Source organism: Euprymna scolopes, chromosome 25 (assembly GCF_053919585.1).
Source record: "Euprymna scolopes isolate OS-2025 chromosome 25, ASM5391958v1, whole genome shotgun sequence".
Taxonomy (NCBI): Eukaryota; Metazoa; Mollusca; class Cephalopoda; order Sepiida; family Sepiolidae; genus Euprymna; species Euprymna scolopes.
Window position 1 is genome coordinate 4902606 of NC_136506.1, and position 14231 is coordinate 4916836.

A 14231-nucleotide genomic window follows, 5' to 3' on the forward strand; every position below is an offset into this window, starting at 1 on the left:
ATACATATTTATTTAGTTGTTACTGTGTCTACCTCGCCAATTATTCAACAACTAACACCGCCACACTGACGAGCGGCGATTACGATCATAACCACTTGGGCGACGAAAAAATTCGTCTTTACACAAAATAACAGCGATTGTTTGCAAAAGTGTACGCGAGGAGTCTTTAATGAAAAAGAAAAACATATAAGTAAACTCATTTTATAAATATGCGAAAGATGAACGACGTCATAAGTAAAACCTCCTTGTACTTTACGAAAAAAAACTATAAACCAGACGTTTTTAGGTAATGTGTTTTTATTCTTCGCTATTTGTCCCGCAAAATTAATTTTCGTCCTTGAAAAAAAATAAAACGTTTTGTTATAAACCGTAGATAGTTTATATATTTTTTAGAATTTTAAATAAAAATATAAATAATAAAGAACGTTACGCTGTGTTTTATCAAGACAGGAAGAAATTAACTTAAATTCTATATATAACTGTCCAATTTTATGCAAATTAGACATTCAGATTGAAAAAATACAACTGACTCTTTTTGAAAAACACACAAAACCGTTAATTTCGAAAGGTTAACTTAGTTTTGCAAACATGTGGCGCAGTTGACTTGTTGGTTAAGTAATTCAATACAAACTCAACTTGTTACATTGTTGATTTGTTTGCTTCTATCAAGTAGAAAACTGATTAATTTAAGTGTTTGTTTCTTTGTTTGTTTTTTGTCTCGAGTTTTAATTTTTTTTCTATTGTTTTTCCTGATTGTGATTAGAAGTAAACAGTTTTGTTTTATTAATATCTTCACATTATTTGTGCAGCAAACAAATAAGCTATTTTTGTTGTGAATTTTTGGAAAAATTATTTTACAGTTTACATGGACCGGGACAAAAATGAAAGATTTTTTTAGACTCTTCGAGATTGTTCTTACCCAGTTTCAGAAAAACAAATTGTCGTCCGCCTGGGAAGCATATCCAATATCGAATACTTTTTATGTTAATTTCTGTTATGTGTTATTCATCAGCTGTCAGTTTCAGTCTCCATGTTTACATTGCATTTTACACCACTTTCATAATCGTGCGTAGTATTTTATATATTTTCCTAAGCTTTTGGTTCATAGAGATTCATGAGATAGCTAAAATCTTTCACCCTATTTTTCCTCTTTCAGGATATTTAAAATAATCTAGCAGATCATGTGTTCCCCATTTTCATTTTTGCTATCCTTTTTCTTCCTCAAAAAGGAACCCACATGAATTCAAGGAATGGTAGATGTTTTCCTTCAGTTGTGGTGTTAGTATTTTCTACATAGTGGGTAAGCAAGTGACAGGTCTATACTTGCTGAGGAAATAGAAAATTAACAGAATATATATATATGTACATATATATATATATGTATATATATATATATATATATATATATATATATATATATATATATATATATATATGACTTGGGTGCTATGATCTAGAATAAAAACCAAAACGTACAACTATACATGGTCATTCTGTAACCTCTAAGCCACGCCCACACGCATATACATTTAACTTCAACTTTTCATTTTCTGTTTTAAAAGCGGGAATCGTCGCCGGATCATCGAAAACAAAATTAAAGCAATGAGAAGGCAAAAAAAAAACACAAAAACAAGCAAGGCTCAAAGAGTTTTATAATTATTTAGATCTTGCATAAAACTTGGAAATTCTTATGTCAATATATTTAATGTAGCTAAATGTTTCTCTTAGTTGACTACTAGGCATGTTGCCGATGACTTTTGTTAAACCTGTGCTCTTGTCATTACCAACTTCGCAGTTCTGAAGTCATATTAGCAAGACTCTTAACCATTCTTACTTGATTAACAGCTGCAGTCAGGGAGTGTATACAGAAAGTGCGAATAGAATACTTGATGGACAGACCATTTTCTTTAGTTATCCAATGTTTATTTGTCACTCAATATACAAGAGATTGGCTAAAGATTACTATCAAATTCACGAACCTATTGGGAAAATAGGAAAGCTAGATAGGAAATCAATTGCATGGTGGGAAAAAGCCACAGGGAAATCAGGAAGAAACATCTCGTGTACATTCCATGACAGAAATTTGCATCACAAATTAGTTTTATTACATTAGTCGCTTCATTAAGCAACAAGAGACACCACAAATTGACTAAGAATTATAGAAGTACAGAGTCAAGACTTGTCTTGTTGTTTTGTAATGCTCTCTCATTTGTGTCATTATACATTAAGTTAATTACACAAGGATTTTATGTAATTGTATAGAAGATTTTACAATCGTATTTCCGTATGAATGTTTGTCTGTCAGTCGTTCTGCAGACTAAAGTGTAGAATGGTATTTTGGTCAGTCTGTCATTTTCAATTTGAAATAAAATTATTTTTGTCTGTTATAATTAAGTTTATCAACAAATTTTGGTCGCTAATCTATGTTTAAATTTGAAATAGAATGTTGGTCGGTCTATCACGCTTAATTTGAAATAGAATATTTTTTAGTATTCAAACTCTAAAAAAAAGGGTGTTTGATTGGTTGTCGATGCTTAAGTTTTAAATAAATTTTAAGACCGGCTGTCATGCTTAAATTTAAAATTAAATTTAGGTGGGTCTGCAAGGCTTAAGTTTGAAGTAGAATTTAACTTGAACTGTAACAATTAAGTTTGTAATAGGATGGCTGCTTATATGAAATACTTAAGCTTAAAATAAGATTTTGATCGATCGGTCATTCTTAAGTTTGAAATAGAACTTGTGTTGCTTTGAGACGCTTTACCTAGAAATATCATTTTCCTCGGACTATAAGTCAAGTTATAATAGAGTTCTGGTGTATTTGTCATGCTCAATTTTTTTATCGAATTTTGGTTAGTCGTTCATATTAAAGTTTGAAATAGAACGTTGGTCAATCTGTCAGGCTTAAGTTTTAATCAGAATTTTGTTTCGTCTGTCATGCTTAAGATTAAATAATATTTTAGGCACTTAGTTATGCAAAAGTTAAAAATATAATTTTAGTCGGTCTATTAGGCTTCAGTTAAATGTAATATTTTGGTTGATATGGCACGCTAAAGTTTGATAGAAAACGTTGTTTTTTCTGTCATATTTAAGTTTGAAAAAAGATATGGGTTACTCTGCGATGTTTAAACTTTGGAATAGCATTTTAGGCGTTTTGTCATGCTAAAGTTGAAAATAGAATTTTGTTTAGTCTACCATGCAAAAGTTTGAAATGTAATGATTATTGTTCCGTTGCACTCAAGTGTTAATGAGAATTCCGTTTGTCACTTGTAAGTTTGTAAATAACATTTTTATTTGGCTGCCATAATTACTTATGAAAACACTTTATATCCAAGTGATTTATTGTAATTGATGTCCAGTGACCCTATGTAAAAATGACGAAATCAGGGTCTCACATGTAGACGCAATTTTTTGTAGGATTAATACAAATTAGGCAAGGATTATAATTTTTGCTATAGAATTCAAGGCAGGTATGATAAAAAATATACAGGATTGGTAAAAATAGATTTTAGGGTGATGTTATGAAGGAGAGACTAACACTCTGATTAAATGGGTCACTAGTTATTAACTGTTCGTCCTAGAATATGGCACACACACGAAAGTTTGAAATGTTTTTTTCAATATTTAAAAGGTCAGCTCAATAAAAATGCTTTATTTATAGGGCAATAGATAATATTGTGTTATTATATCTGACGATTCAAAAGTTTAAAAATAAAACTGTCATTTAAAACTAGAGAAAGATAGACGGTGAACCGACAACCCCTTTAACAGAGGGACTCGTTTTTACAATCAGTAAGGTATTTTATCCTAAACCTTCAAAATAACCAAAGATGAAACCTTCAAAATAACCAAAGATGAAACCATTCTTGTAGTTACCTGTAATTTTTTAAATGACTAGTAATTCTTGTAATGAACTGTAATTTTTATAATGACTTGTAATTCTTGTAATGACTAGTAATTCTTGTAATTACCTGTAATTCTTTGTAATGAACTTTATTACTTGTACTGATCTGTTATTTTGTCATATCTTTAATTCTTATAATGACCTGTAATTCTTTGTAATGACACATAAATCTTGTACTGACCTACATTTTCTTGTAATGACCTGCATTTCTTGCAATGACTTGTTATTCTTGTAATTATATGCAATTATTTTAATGAATTATAATTCTTTGTAATATCTTGTAATTCTTTTATTAAGCTCGATTTTCTTGTAATGTCCTGTACTTCTTGTAATGACCTATAATTGTGCACTGACCTGTAATTCTTGTAATGACCTATAATTGTGTACTGACCTGTAATTCTTGTAATGACCTATAATTGTGTACTGACCTGTAATTCTTGTAATGACCTATAAATGTGTACTGACCTGTACTTCTTGTAATTACCTATAATTTTGTACTGACCTGTACTTCTTGTAATGACCTATAATTTTGTACTGACCTGTAATTCTTGTAAGTACCTGTAATTCTTGAACTGCCCTATAATTTTTTTAATGTCCGATAATTTTTGTAGTGGCCTGTGAATCTTGTAATGACTTATTACTCTTTATAATGACTTATAAGCCTTGTAATGACCTGTTATTCTTTGTAATGGCGTGTATTTCTTATAATGGCTTGTACTTCTTGTAATTACATGTAATTCTTTGTAATGAGCTTTATGTTTTTATAATGACGATATCCCTGTTGATTAAGGTGTAATGTTGGTTATGTGCCGATTTAGGAGATCGAACTGCCACGATTAAATTATTGTTAAGCCATTAATAAATTGATAATCGGCTGAGGCGCCTTTACCGTGGAATACAAACACGACTTTCCAAGCACTTTTTGCAATTTCTACTTTCTGATCCTGGTGTCACAGTTCTACTTTCTGATCCTGGTGTCACAGTTCTTGACGAGTGATAGAACTAAATACCAAGCTATTTAAAACTAAACGGTGACACACCGACAAAATGATTTATTAAACCTATATTTTACAGGTCAATGAAAATTATATCTTAAATGGAATAGATACAAATTCAAATGAAGCGTTACACATAAATGAAAATGGTATCTTAAATGGAATAGATGCAGATTCAAATGAAGCGTTACACATTAATGAAAATGATATTAAAACGTTATCGGTACAGACTAATCTAAATCATATGTAAAACTGAAGTGCTGTAACAAGCGAAAATGTCATTTTTAACTAAGGTGTCGCAGACATCCTGAAATATTATTTGAAACTTAAGCAATACAGATCTACAAAAATCATAATTTAAACTTAAGCATTACAAAACAGGGAAACTGCTATTTACAAACGTAAGCATTACAGATCAAAGAAAATGATATTTTTACCTGAGGCGTTACAAACCAGCGAAAACGTTATTTACTACTTAAGAGTTATAGATCAACAAACGTCATATTTGAAATGTAAACGATATTTGATTTTTTAGCATTACAGGCTAATATAAATATTTTTTTCAAACCTAAGCACTTCAAGACGAATTAGATTTTTTTTAATTGAAGAGTTGGAAGGATACTAAAATGTGTTTTTTAAACTTAAGCTCTGTGGAATAAAGAACATCTATATTTTAATGTTAATCATTATAAATCAAAGAGAAAGATGTTTCCAATGTAAGCATCGAGAATAATATGATTTTAAACTAAATCCTTAGAAACCAGTGAAAATACTAATCAAAATTATCGATTACATACTCAAGAATATTATTGTTACGGAAAAGATATACAAAAACAAATTCAGTTTTAAGTGTTACAGATCCAAGAAAATCCTGTTTTAAATCCAAACGGTACAGAGCAATGAAACTCCTCTTGAAAATATAAAGCGTTATAGACCAACACACTGTGTAGATTCAAAGGTTATGGAAATGATATTTTGAACTAAATCGTCAAAGCTGTCGAAATTGTTTAAAACTTGCACACTAAATAAATATTTTATCAAGCGTAAAAAAACTGATAAAAATGCCGTTTATAACTGAATAGTAACATAAAATTCTATATAAATGTCTCTAAACATAGATTCAATGACTGTAGTCCACTCCAAGTCAAAAGTTCTTAATGCATTGCCTCTTACATAATCAAATTTATCAAATTTCCTCTAATAACAATTACAATGATATTTATCCATTGACTACTGTACACTCATTTCCTCTTATCGTTGAGTGAATGTGCTTCTAGCTTACATACACGGTAACTCCTATATATAATAAAAGACTGAGACTGATCGTAAATTTCGTCTTAAAATGTTTGGACATATCTCAGTAAGTGATGTTTATTCAAACTTTTCATAAAACTATGAAAAAAGATGTTAAATAGTGAAGCGTGACAATGGTGACCGACAAAATTGAAGCTTGTATAATGTGCAATTTTGAGATGGTAAACCGATGTAATGAGGATCACAAAGCTGACAGCACCAAAAACAGAAATACATAAAAGTATAGCGCGTTTATATACGCTATGCACATAAAAGACATATGATCCTAATTGACGCGGGTGTGGTTTTCCTGATGATGTAAAAAAAAGGCCAACTAAATTTATCTGCATTTTTTGCATTACCAACAAAGCCGCCGTTTTTTGAAGTCGTAAATAGCGAATACAATCACAATAATTCCATATGACGTTCTGTTGGGCATGCTTATTTTGTCAGGTTCATACGGGTTTTTTTGCAAGTCTTAATACGCAAGATGTTATCGTCTATAGGCAGGATTTGGTGGGGGGAGGTAAAAGCACCATGTTTTCTCTTTATCTGTTTCTCAAGATAACGCAATCCAGAAAGAATTTGTTATAACAAAGACTTCAATTTTTTTTTCCGATATCTACTAATGGATTCAGTCTTTTTTTGTCTTTGTGCGTTCAGTAATCAGCTTACTCAGCAAGGCTTTTTGCGTTTTCTTTTCTTTTTGCATTTGCACTATTCAATCATCTGCTTTCCTGGTTCGTTTATTTTTTTTATGCGTTGTATGAATTCAACAAACGAAGAATCCATTTGCAGTAGGGACACAGTTCCAAATATAATGGTGAAAAATTACATACTGAATTAATTTTCATGTATACCTTTACTAAGAATTATATACGAGAGCCGGTCCAAAAGCAGTGTTCAAAAGCAGGAGTTTTCAGAATTGCTCATTAACTGCCTTTCCCATGAAACATTATTTCTCTGATTCCATCTATTTCTCCGTAACACTACTGTTTATGGGAAGGTGGTCTTCTCAAATTTCCAACCCTAATATTAACGTACTTATTTGATGGGATTTTTCGATGTTATATAGTTTTCATAAATTCTATTGAAACTAAGAAGGTCAAGCTTATCTTACTTTTGAATTTTGTATACGGTTCATTCATAATAACTTGGTATATATCCATCATCGATTTTTAGCTGCATTTGTCTAAACTTTGCTACAAAGTCATGTGAGGGCATGGTTAGTAAACAACGTCAGGATTTGATTTCAATCAATCAAGTGCAGAAGATCGTTACGTAGCAATTGCTGACATTGTGAATTGACTAATAATTAAATATTAATATTTTAAATGCGTATAAGTGTACGTCACTATGTATATATTTTTATATTTCGGATTTAAATTCAATTTTTACGGTATTTTTGTATATTATATATGTCTTATTCTTTTTCTTCTTCTCCATCTTATTCTATTTCTTAGTATTATTATTGTTGTTATTGTAAATATTACTATTTTTATTATTATTATTATTATTATTATTATTATTAATGTTATTATTATTGTTAGTTTTATTATTGTTGTTGTTATTATTATTATTATTTTTATTATTATTATTTGTGTTGTTATTATTATTATAGTTGTTGCTATTATTATCATCATTATTATTATTATTATTATTATTGTTGTTATTATTATTATTATTATTATTATTATTATTAGTATTATTATTATTATCATCATCATCATAATTGTTTATGCATTAGAAGGTTTTTCACCACCCATCATGAAATATTTATCTTCAACAACAGTATGTAGTGATATCTGGTGGCTGAATGACTATGAGTACCCCCAGATTTCAATTATTATTATTATTATTATTATTATTATTATTATTATTATTATTATTATTATTATTATTATTATTATAATTAGGAGGAGGTGGAGGAGTAGTAGTAGTATTAATCGTAGTAGCCGTTTTAGTCGTAGTAATGTAGTATTAACCATAATATTACATCTTTATATAAAGTTCTATATGTGCGTACGTTAATAATTTTTTTATATAAATGATTCATTTTATTAATAGCTAACAGATCATTATGAGTTTCATATATTTTAAAGAAAAACTGTGTGTATTTTCGCGCCAAGCTGTTATAAAATCTGCTTTGTATAACAATTATTCCATCCTGATAATTAAAGTGGTCTATGTTTTTATTGAAGATTAAAAGAATTTTTAATTTTACGAATCTGATTCTAACAATATTCCTAAATGCAAGGTGCTGCACCTAAATAATGAATCTGAGCAGCGAATCACATTTAGTGAAGAAATAGGAAACGGAGATGGCGGCGAATATTAGCAAAAAAATGTTCCGTTCACTTTCGGCAGACCACGCATATCCACTGAAGTGTAGTTAGTACTGAAAAATGTGTGGCAAGACTTGCGCAATGTCTATTCACACAGTGTCATAGTCAAAACGTATATAAGTTGAGGACGATTGGAAATTATGCCAGGATTAGCTGAGACCACATACAGCATCTCTTATGTCCAAATAGTCGCCATCTGACAGAGAACCGGCTCATCGTTGCTTGACTTCAATGATCTGGCGAGAGCCTGTGCGTCAATGTGATTATGTCGTATTTATATACTGAATGGTTGTTAGATGGATGTTAATAACACGAAAAGTCAAAAGAATAACATATGCGTGTAATAATTGAACTCTTTGAAATATTTTTCACGTTAAACTGGAAGAATGATAGGGCATTATAATGACCGAGTTATTATCCTCCTGCTACCTGTAAATAATTCTTGTTTTTGAGCAACTGATAATTTGCGCAAAACTGCATCGAGTAGTGACCGATTGCAATATCATTTATGCCATGTCTATCTTTGCTTTCTGATGTCATATTGTAGAGTGTAATAATCATTCTATATTTATTAATATAAAGAAGAGCTTATAGCATAAAAGTAAACTTGACATAATAGTAGGTCATTAAAAATAATTACAAATAATGTTATGCATATTTTACTTTTTATGTTTAAAATGTTACAACAATGCATTGCTTTATTGTTTTCTTTTCAATTTTAACAACTATTTTTTTTGCCAAATTTGCAGTGTTTCTTTATGTTGTCAAATCCGTGCGGGCATATTTTGTATATGTTTATGCTATTTTATTTTTTAAACCGTTTGTCTTTCACACAAGACAGATCAAAAAAAATATCCTCATAAACTATTGTGTGTTTGTATGTTTGCATTTCTTCATGACAAGCATATTTTATTTGCCAGCAGACAAATAATGAAATGAAAAGATCAAATAATCTTGTCACCAGATCTTTTAACTATGTTCCCTCTTTTTACATAAAATCAGATCTACATAAAATAGTATAACAATAATAAATAAGAATTCATAATAATAGATTATAATAAACGAATAGGATTACCCGACGTTTCCCGGAAATTCTATTTAATTATTTATTAAAAGTATTTGTCACCTTAAATAATGTATATTACACAAGGGTTTACTGCGGGTAGGGTGAGGAAAAAAACAACAAATGCTTGTTTACATTACGTTAAGATTCCTGCCTGTCTTATTGTTTAAAAAACAAAAAAAAACAGGAAGGGAATTTTTAAACAAGTAGCCCGAATAAATAAGTAATTAGAGTAAAAATATTTTCCTGTTGAGTTAGTCAAAGGCAGAAGGCGTTAGCTCTGATCCCTGAGACAAGTAGTAACCAGTACACAGAGAGATAAGTAAAGATTCAATGTCATTTGTAATGTTTTTTCAGAAGAATTTTTGCATATTGTTTTTCTTATTTACAAGGGATACCACAACGTTTACATACGACTAGTATTGGTGGTCATATAAAGTGAAAATAAGTGAGATGTCTGTTTGCATCATATTTAATTTTCTGCATGTCACTACAGCCAGGAAACCGGTTACAGGAAGAGAACTTCAAAATTCTAGCAGTCCGAAAAAGAAACTACTACTGCATTTATGGACCACCACAACGAAGGAGTGTGATTTTGTTGTTAAATGGATCTAACAGAGGTATGCACGTCAGAGGGAGCAGGTGCGATAAGTTTATCACATGTCATTTAATACTTGCAAATCATGCACAACAATGCAACATATGACGATGGGACAGGGGGTAAAGCTTATTTGACAGTGCGGCACCCACTTGATTGGATACTATTCTTTGAACCCTATGCAAACGGGAGAGAATAACGATACATGCACCAAACTACATATAATACTAATGCACTATTCATGACCAAATTGTGGCTTTTTATAAGTGCAGGCTACTCACAGGTAAGAGTAATCTTCTAGCACGATAGATGGAGCCCACCTTTTTTAAAACCCTTTTTTATATCCGAACTGTATTTGTTCCAGTTTATATTGCCTGTGTATGTTAAGCCGAGGAGTTGGCAAGAAAAACTCCCAGGTAAGATCTAATTAGTCATAGCTACCGGTGATTGAGAAGGCTTATTTTCATCATTAAAGGAAATCAGCATAGTCTTAGTAGCATTAAATGTTACCATCCATGTTCGCCCCGTTGAGCTACATTCTACAGGTCATTTTGTAAAGATTGTTCTCTTTCTTTAGAGGGGTGTACATCCGTTTTCCCTCGTGTATCATAAGCAAATAGAACAATATATGACACAATTATATCGAGGACTAACTCTTGCGTAATTATGATGCGGTTTAGATGTATATCTATCAAGGATTCTCTTGATTGTAATTTTGTCTACGAAGAATCTAATAATATTTATCATTCATGCAGTTATAAGATATAAATTATTTTTTTATTAGGAGCCTTTCATTTCATACTTTATCAAAGGCGTTAGATATATCAAGTGCTACAGCCTTGTATTCCCCCGCCTTATCGCGTGAATGGTATATGTTATATGCGTTCAGAATATACCGGTAAAATATTCACAGTAGAACGCCATTGCCTTAGTCCATACTGTCAATCAGAGAGAAGATCAGCTTTTCGTGATGCAGTTTACTAGTGCTTATTGTTTAATTATTCAAATGTTAGTGATTTAAATATGTTAGTGAAGAGTAAGAGCAACCTGTTAAAGCAATAATTGAGTGGTTAAGTTATTTTACAATAATAGTTGTACTATGACACCAAAGAGGCTATTGTTAGGATATAAAAGAAAAAAGATCCAGTAATGTATTTGTTAAAGAGTTTAAAATGCATTTGTAGACATGAACTTAGGCCCACCCATCTTAGAGACGCTTAAGTTTGTGTGATATCGCTGTCATGAGAATGGGTAATTTTCAGATCATCAAGCGTGGCGTCAGTCAGCATGAGAACGTTTGGCTGTTCTTTGTTGAGTTGAAGGTGTAGTTAAAGGCAACTCACCGGGCAAGTAGTTCCACTTGTTTGTCGTGCATTCACAATTCTAGTTTTTTGATAGAGGAGTAATTGTGTTTTATTAACTACATTATTAGAGATTTTGAAGAAATCACGAGTTCCTATCTTTAGCGGTTCCATGTGTTTGCTGATTATTTCAATATGCTTTCTTTTGATTGCGTTTTTTTCAGTTGTACAATAAATGTTAAGCATTTATATATCAAGTACTTAAATTTTTTTTTTTTTTACACAGTGATCACCACTTATCAAATCCCGGAAGCCACTCAAGGATAAAGGTTATTGCAAATACATTACGTTAGTGTGGAGATTTGATGAAGTGTTTACTTAAGGGGGCGGTTCATTAGGAATTTGTTAAGGTTGGACTTGAAGACATCCAAGTTGTAGTCCGGTGGGAAGCAAGCAGAGAAAACAGAGTTCCACAGGCGTGCAGTTCTAAGAAAGAAGCTTTGTTCATGGAATCCACGTTTTGATTTAGGCACAGATATAGAGTGGGGGGAAATTGTTAACAGTGGATTAAGCTAGACGGGTGTTTTTCGTGAAAGATTGGCGAGGGGGGACCAGATATTGGAGTTCAGAGGAGCATCTGCAATAGAAATAACGATAAAACAAGGTTAGTCTAACAACGTCTCTTCTGTGGGAGAGAGGTTGGAGGGTAGAGGAAAGGGCATCCCCCACTAAGCCACGAAGTCTATTTTATACTCTGTCAAGGCAGGTTAGGCTGTTTTTAGCAGCTCCTTTCCAGATATGGCAACAGTATTCCATCCTTGGACGTACTTTGCTTTTATATAGATGGAGAATTGCATCAGTAGTGAGATATCTTTTGGAGCGGTAGAAGGATCCCACCATCTTTCCAGCGACCTTGGCGACATACTTGATGTACGTGTTCCATTTCAGATCAGGAGTAAAGGTCAAACCCAGAAGCTTGTCAAAATACGGGGCCTCACCCAGACGAGAGCCATCCATCACAATGAGGATCAGATCATTGATGATGTAAGGATAGGACTTTGGTTTTGGATGCATTAAAGGTAACCAGACACATATTCCCCACTGAACCACGCGCTCAAGATCAGAGGAGAGAGAATCAGAGAGAACTTTGTCATTTACAGCCTTTGATGTGTTGCCGTAGATGGGCGTGTCATCAGCATAGATGTCAACGAATGATTCAAGTATGTGTTTAGGGAGGTCATTGATGTAGATCAGGAAGAGAGTTGGGCCCAGGATTGACCCCTGAGGGACTCCAGCATTTATCTTGCAGGTCTCCGGTTTTGTCCATCTACCATTACTCTTATGAGCCATATAGCATTGAAACCGGTTTAGATCCTGCTGACTTTGTGTAATGGTAGCTTCACAATTTCAAGTAAAGTGAAAGTGAGGTGTGCTATGATTCTTCCGTGTGGGAACATGGGATTATATCCACGCTATGTACTATTCGGTTGTGTAATCTACATACTGTTTAGCAGGAAGAGAAAAAGAATGTGATCCATGGGGAATATCTGATGTGTTTTTTGATGATTGCCTAGTCAGCTCTTATGTAGTACTTATCGTTTGGAATAATAGCTTCTCACCTTGAGGTTAGTATTCAAGTGCAATCTCAACAGAAACCGCTAGGTGGTGTGTATTTAAGACTAGTCACACAGTCCTGGGGTACCGCGGTAAGTAAGGAATACGTGGCGAAGTGAAGCTTGCTGCTGTTTACTATTTTAGAGAAGAGCTAGTAATGTGTGTATATGTTAGTTAATGAGCTATATAGAACAGCTGAGTACAGTGTCCAACTGCTTCAATGTAACTTGCGAAACGAAGCCAATTTTTATGATGGACATTAAAGTCAACAAACAGATGTACTTGGGTGTTAGTATCTAAAGAGAGGGTTGTTTCCTTACTCTAAGAGACATGGTCGATTAGGTTACAGTCCTGACTTGAGAAAGAATGGTAGAAAAATACGTAATAAATAATGCACTGTGTAGAGACTAGTCGAAAGAAAACGAAGGCCTTCTCAACTTATTCAACATGTTGCTCTATAGTAAAGGAGAGGCTGCTGCGAACATAAACCTCAAATCCCTGCATATATCAGTCCGGATTTTTGCAGCATATAAGGAGGTAATCTTTCATGTAAAAAGTGTTAAAAGGAATTTAAAAGCGGAGTTTACTAGAAAATAACTCTACATCATCGACGTAACCTCTACGTCGACGCGTATTTGTAAATGCCAGCCTCAAAGAAGGAAGCAGATTGCTTTTAGTTCAGTGTTTTATTATTTTTATTTGGGTTGTCATTTCATTTTTTGTTTGCTTTCAAATTGTAGTAAAGTGATCCAAGTGACTCAGGTTTCATACAAAGAATGCAAACACATGTAATCTGTTCGCAGAGTTTTCTAAAGGATTAGTGTCCTTGTTAAATAGCAGACATATCCCTCTCAATGCGCGACATTGGATTACAACTATCCCTATGGAATAAAACTCATGATGGAGTAGAATTTCTTAACTCTATCTAAAGCTGGAACTCTTATACCGTCGGACTAACTGTCAAATATATACCCACAACTTGTCAGACCAGAGCGAAGTAGACCAGCCGAGTGATAACAATTAGTTTTCAAGAATATCCCCTTTGCTTAGTTTGTGAAATACGAAATTGCGGATGTGGGGACTGCGTTCATTATCGTTTGTCAGAAAAAAGTCAAGGAAAT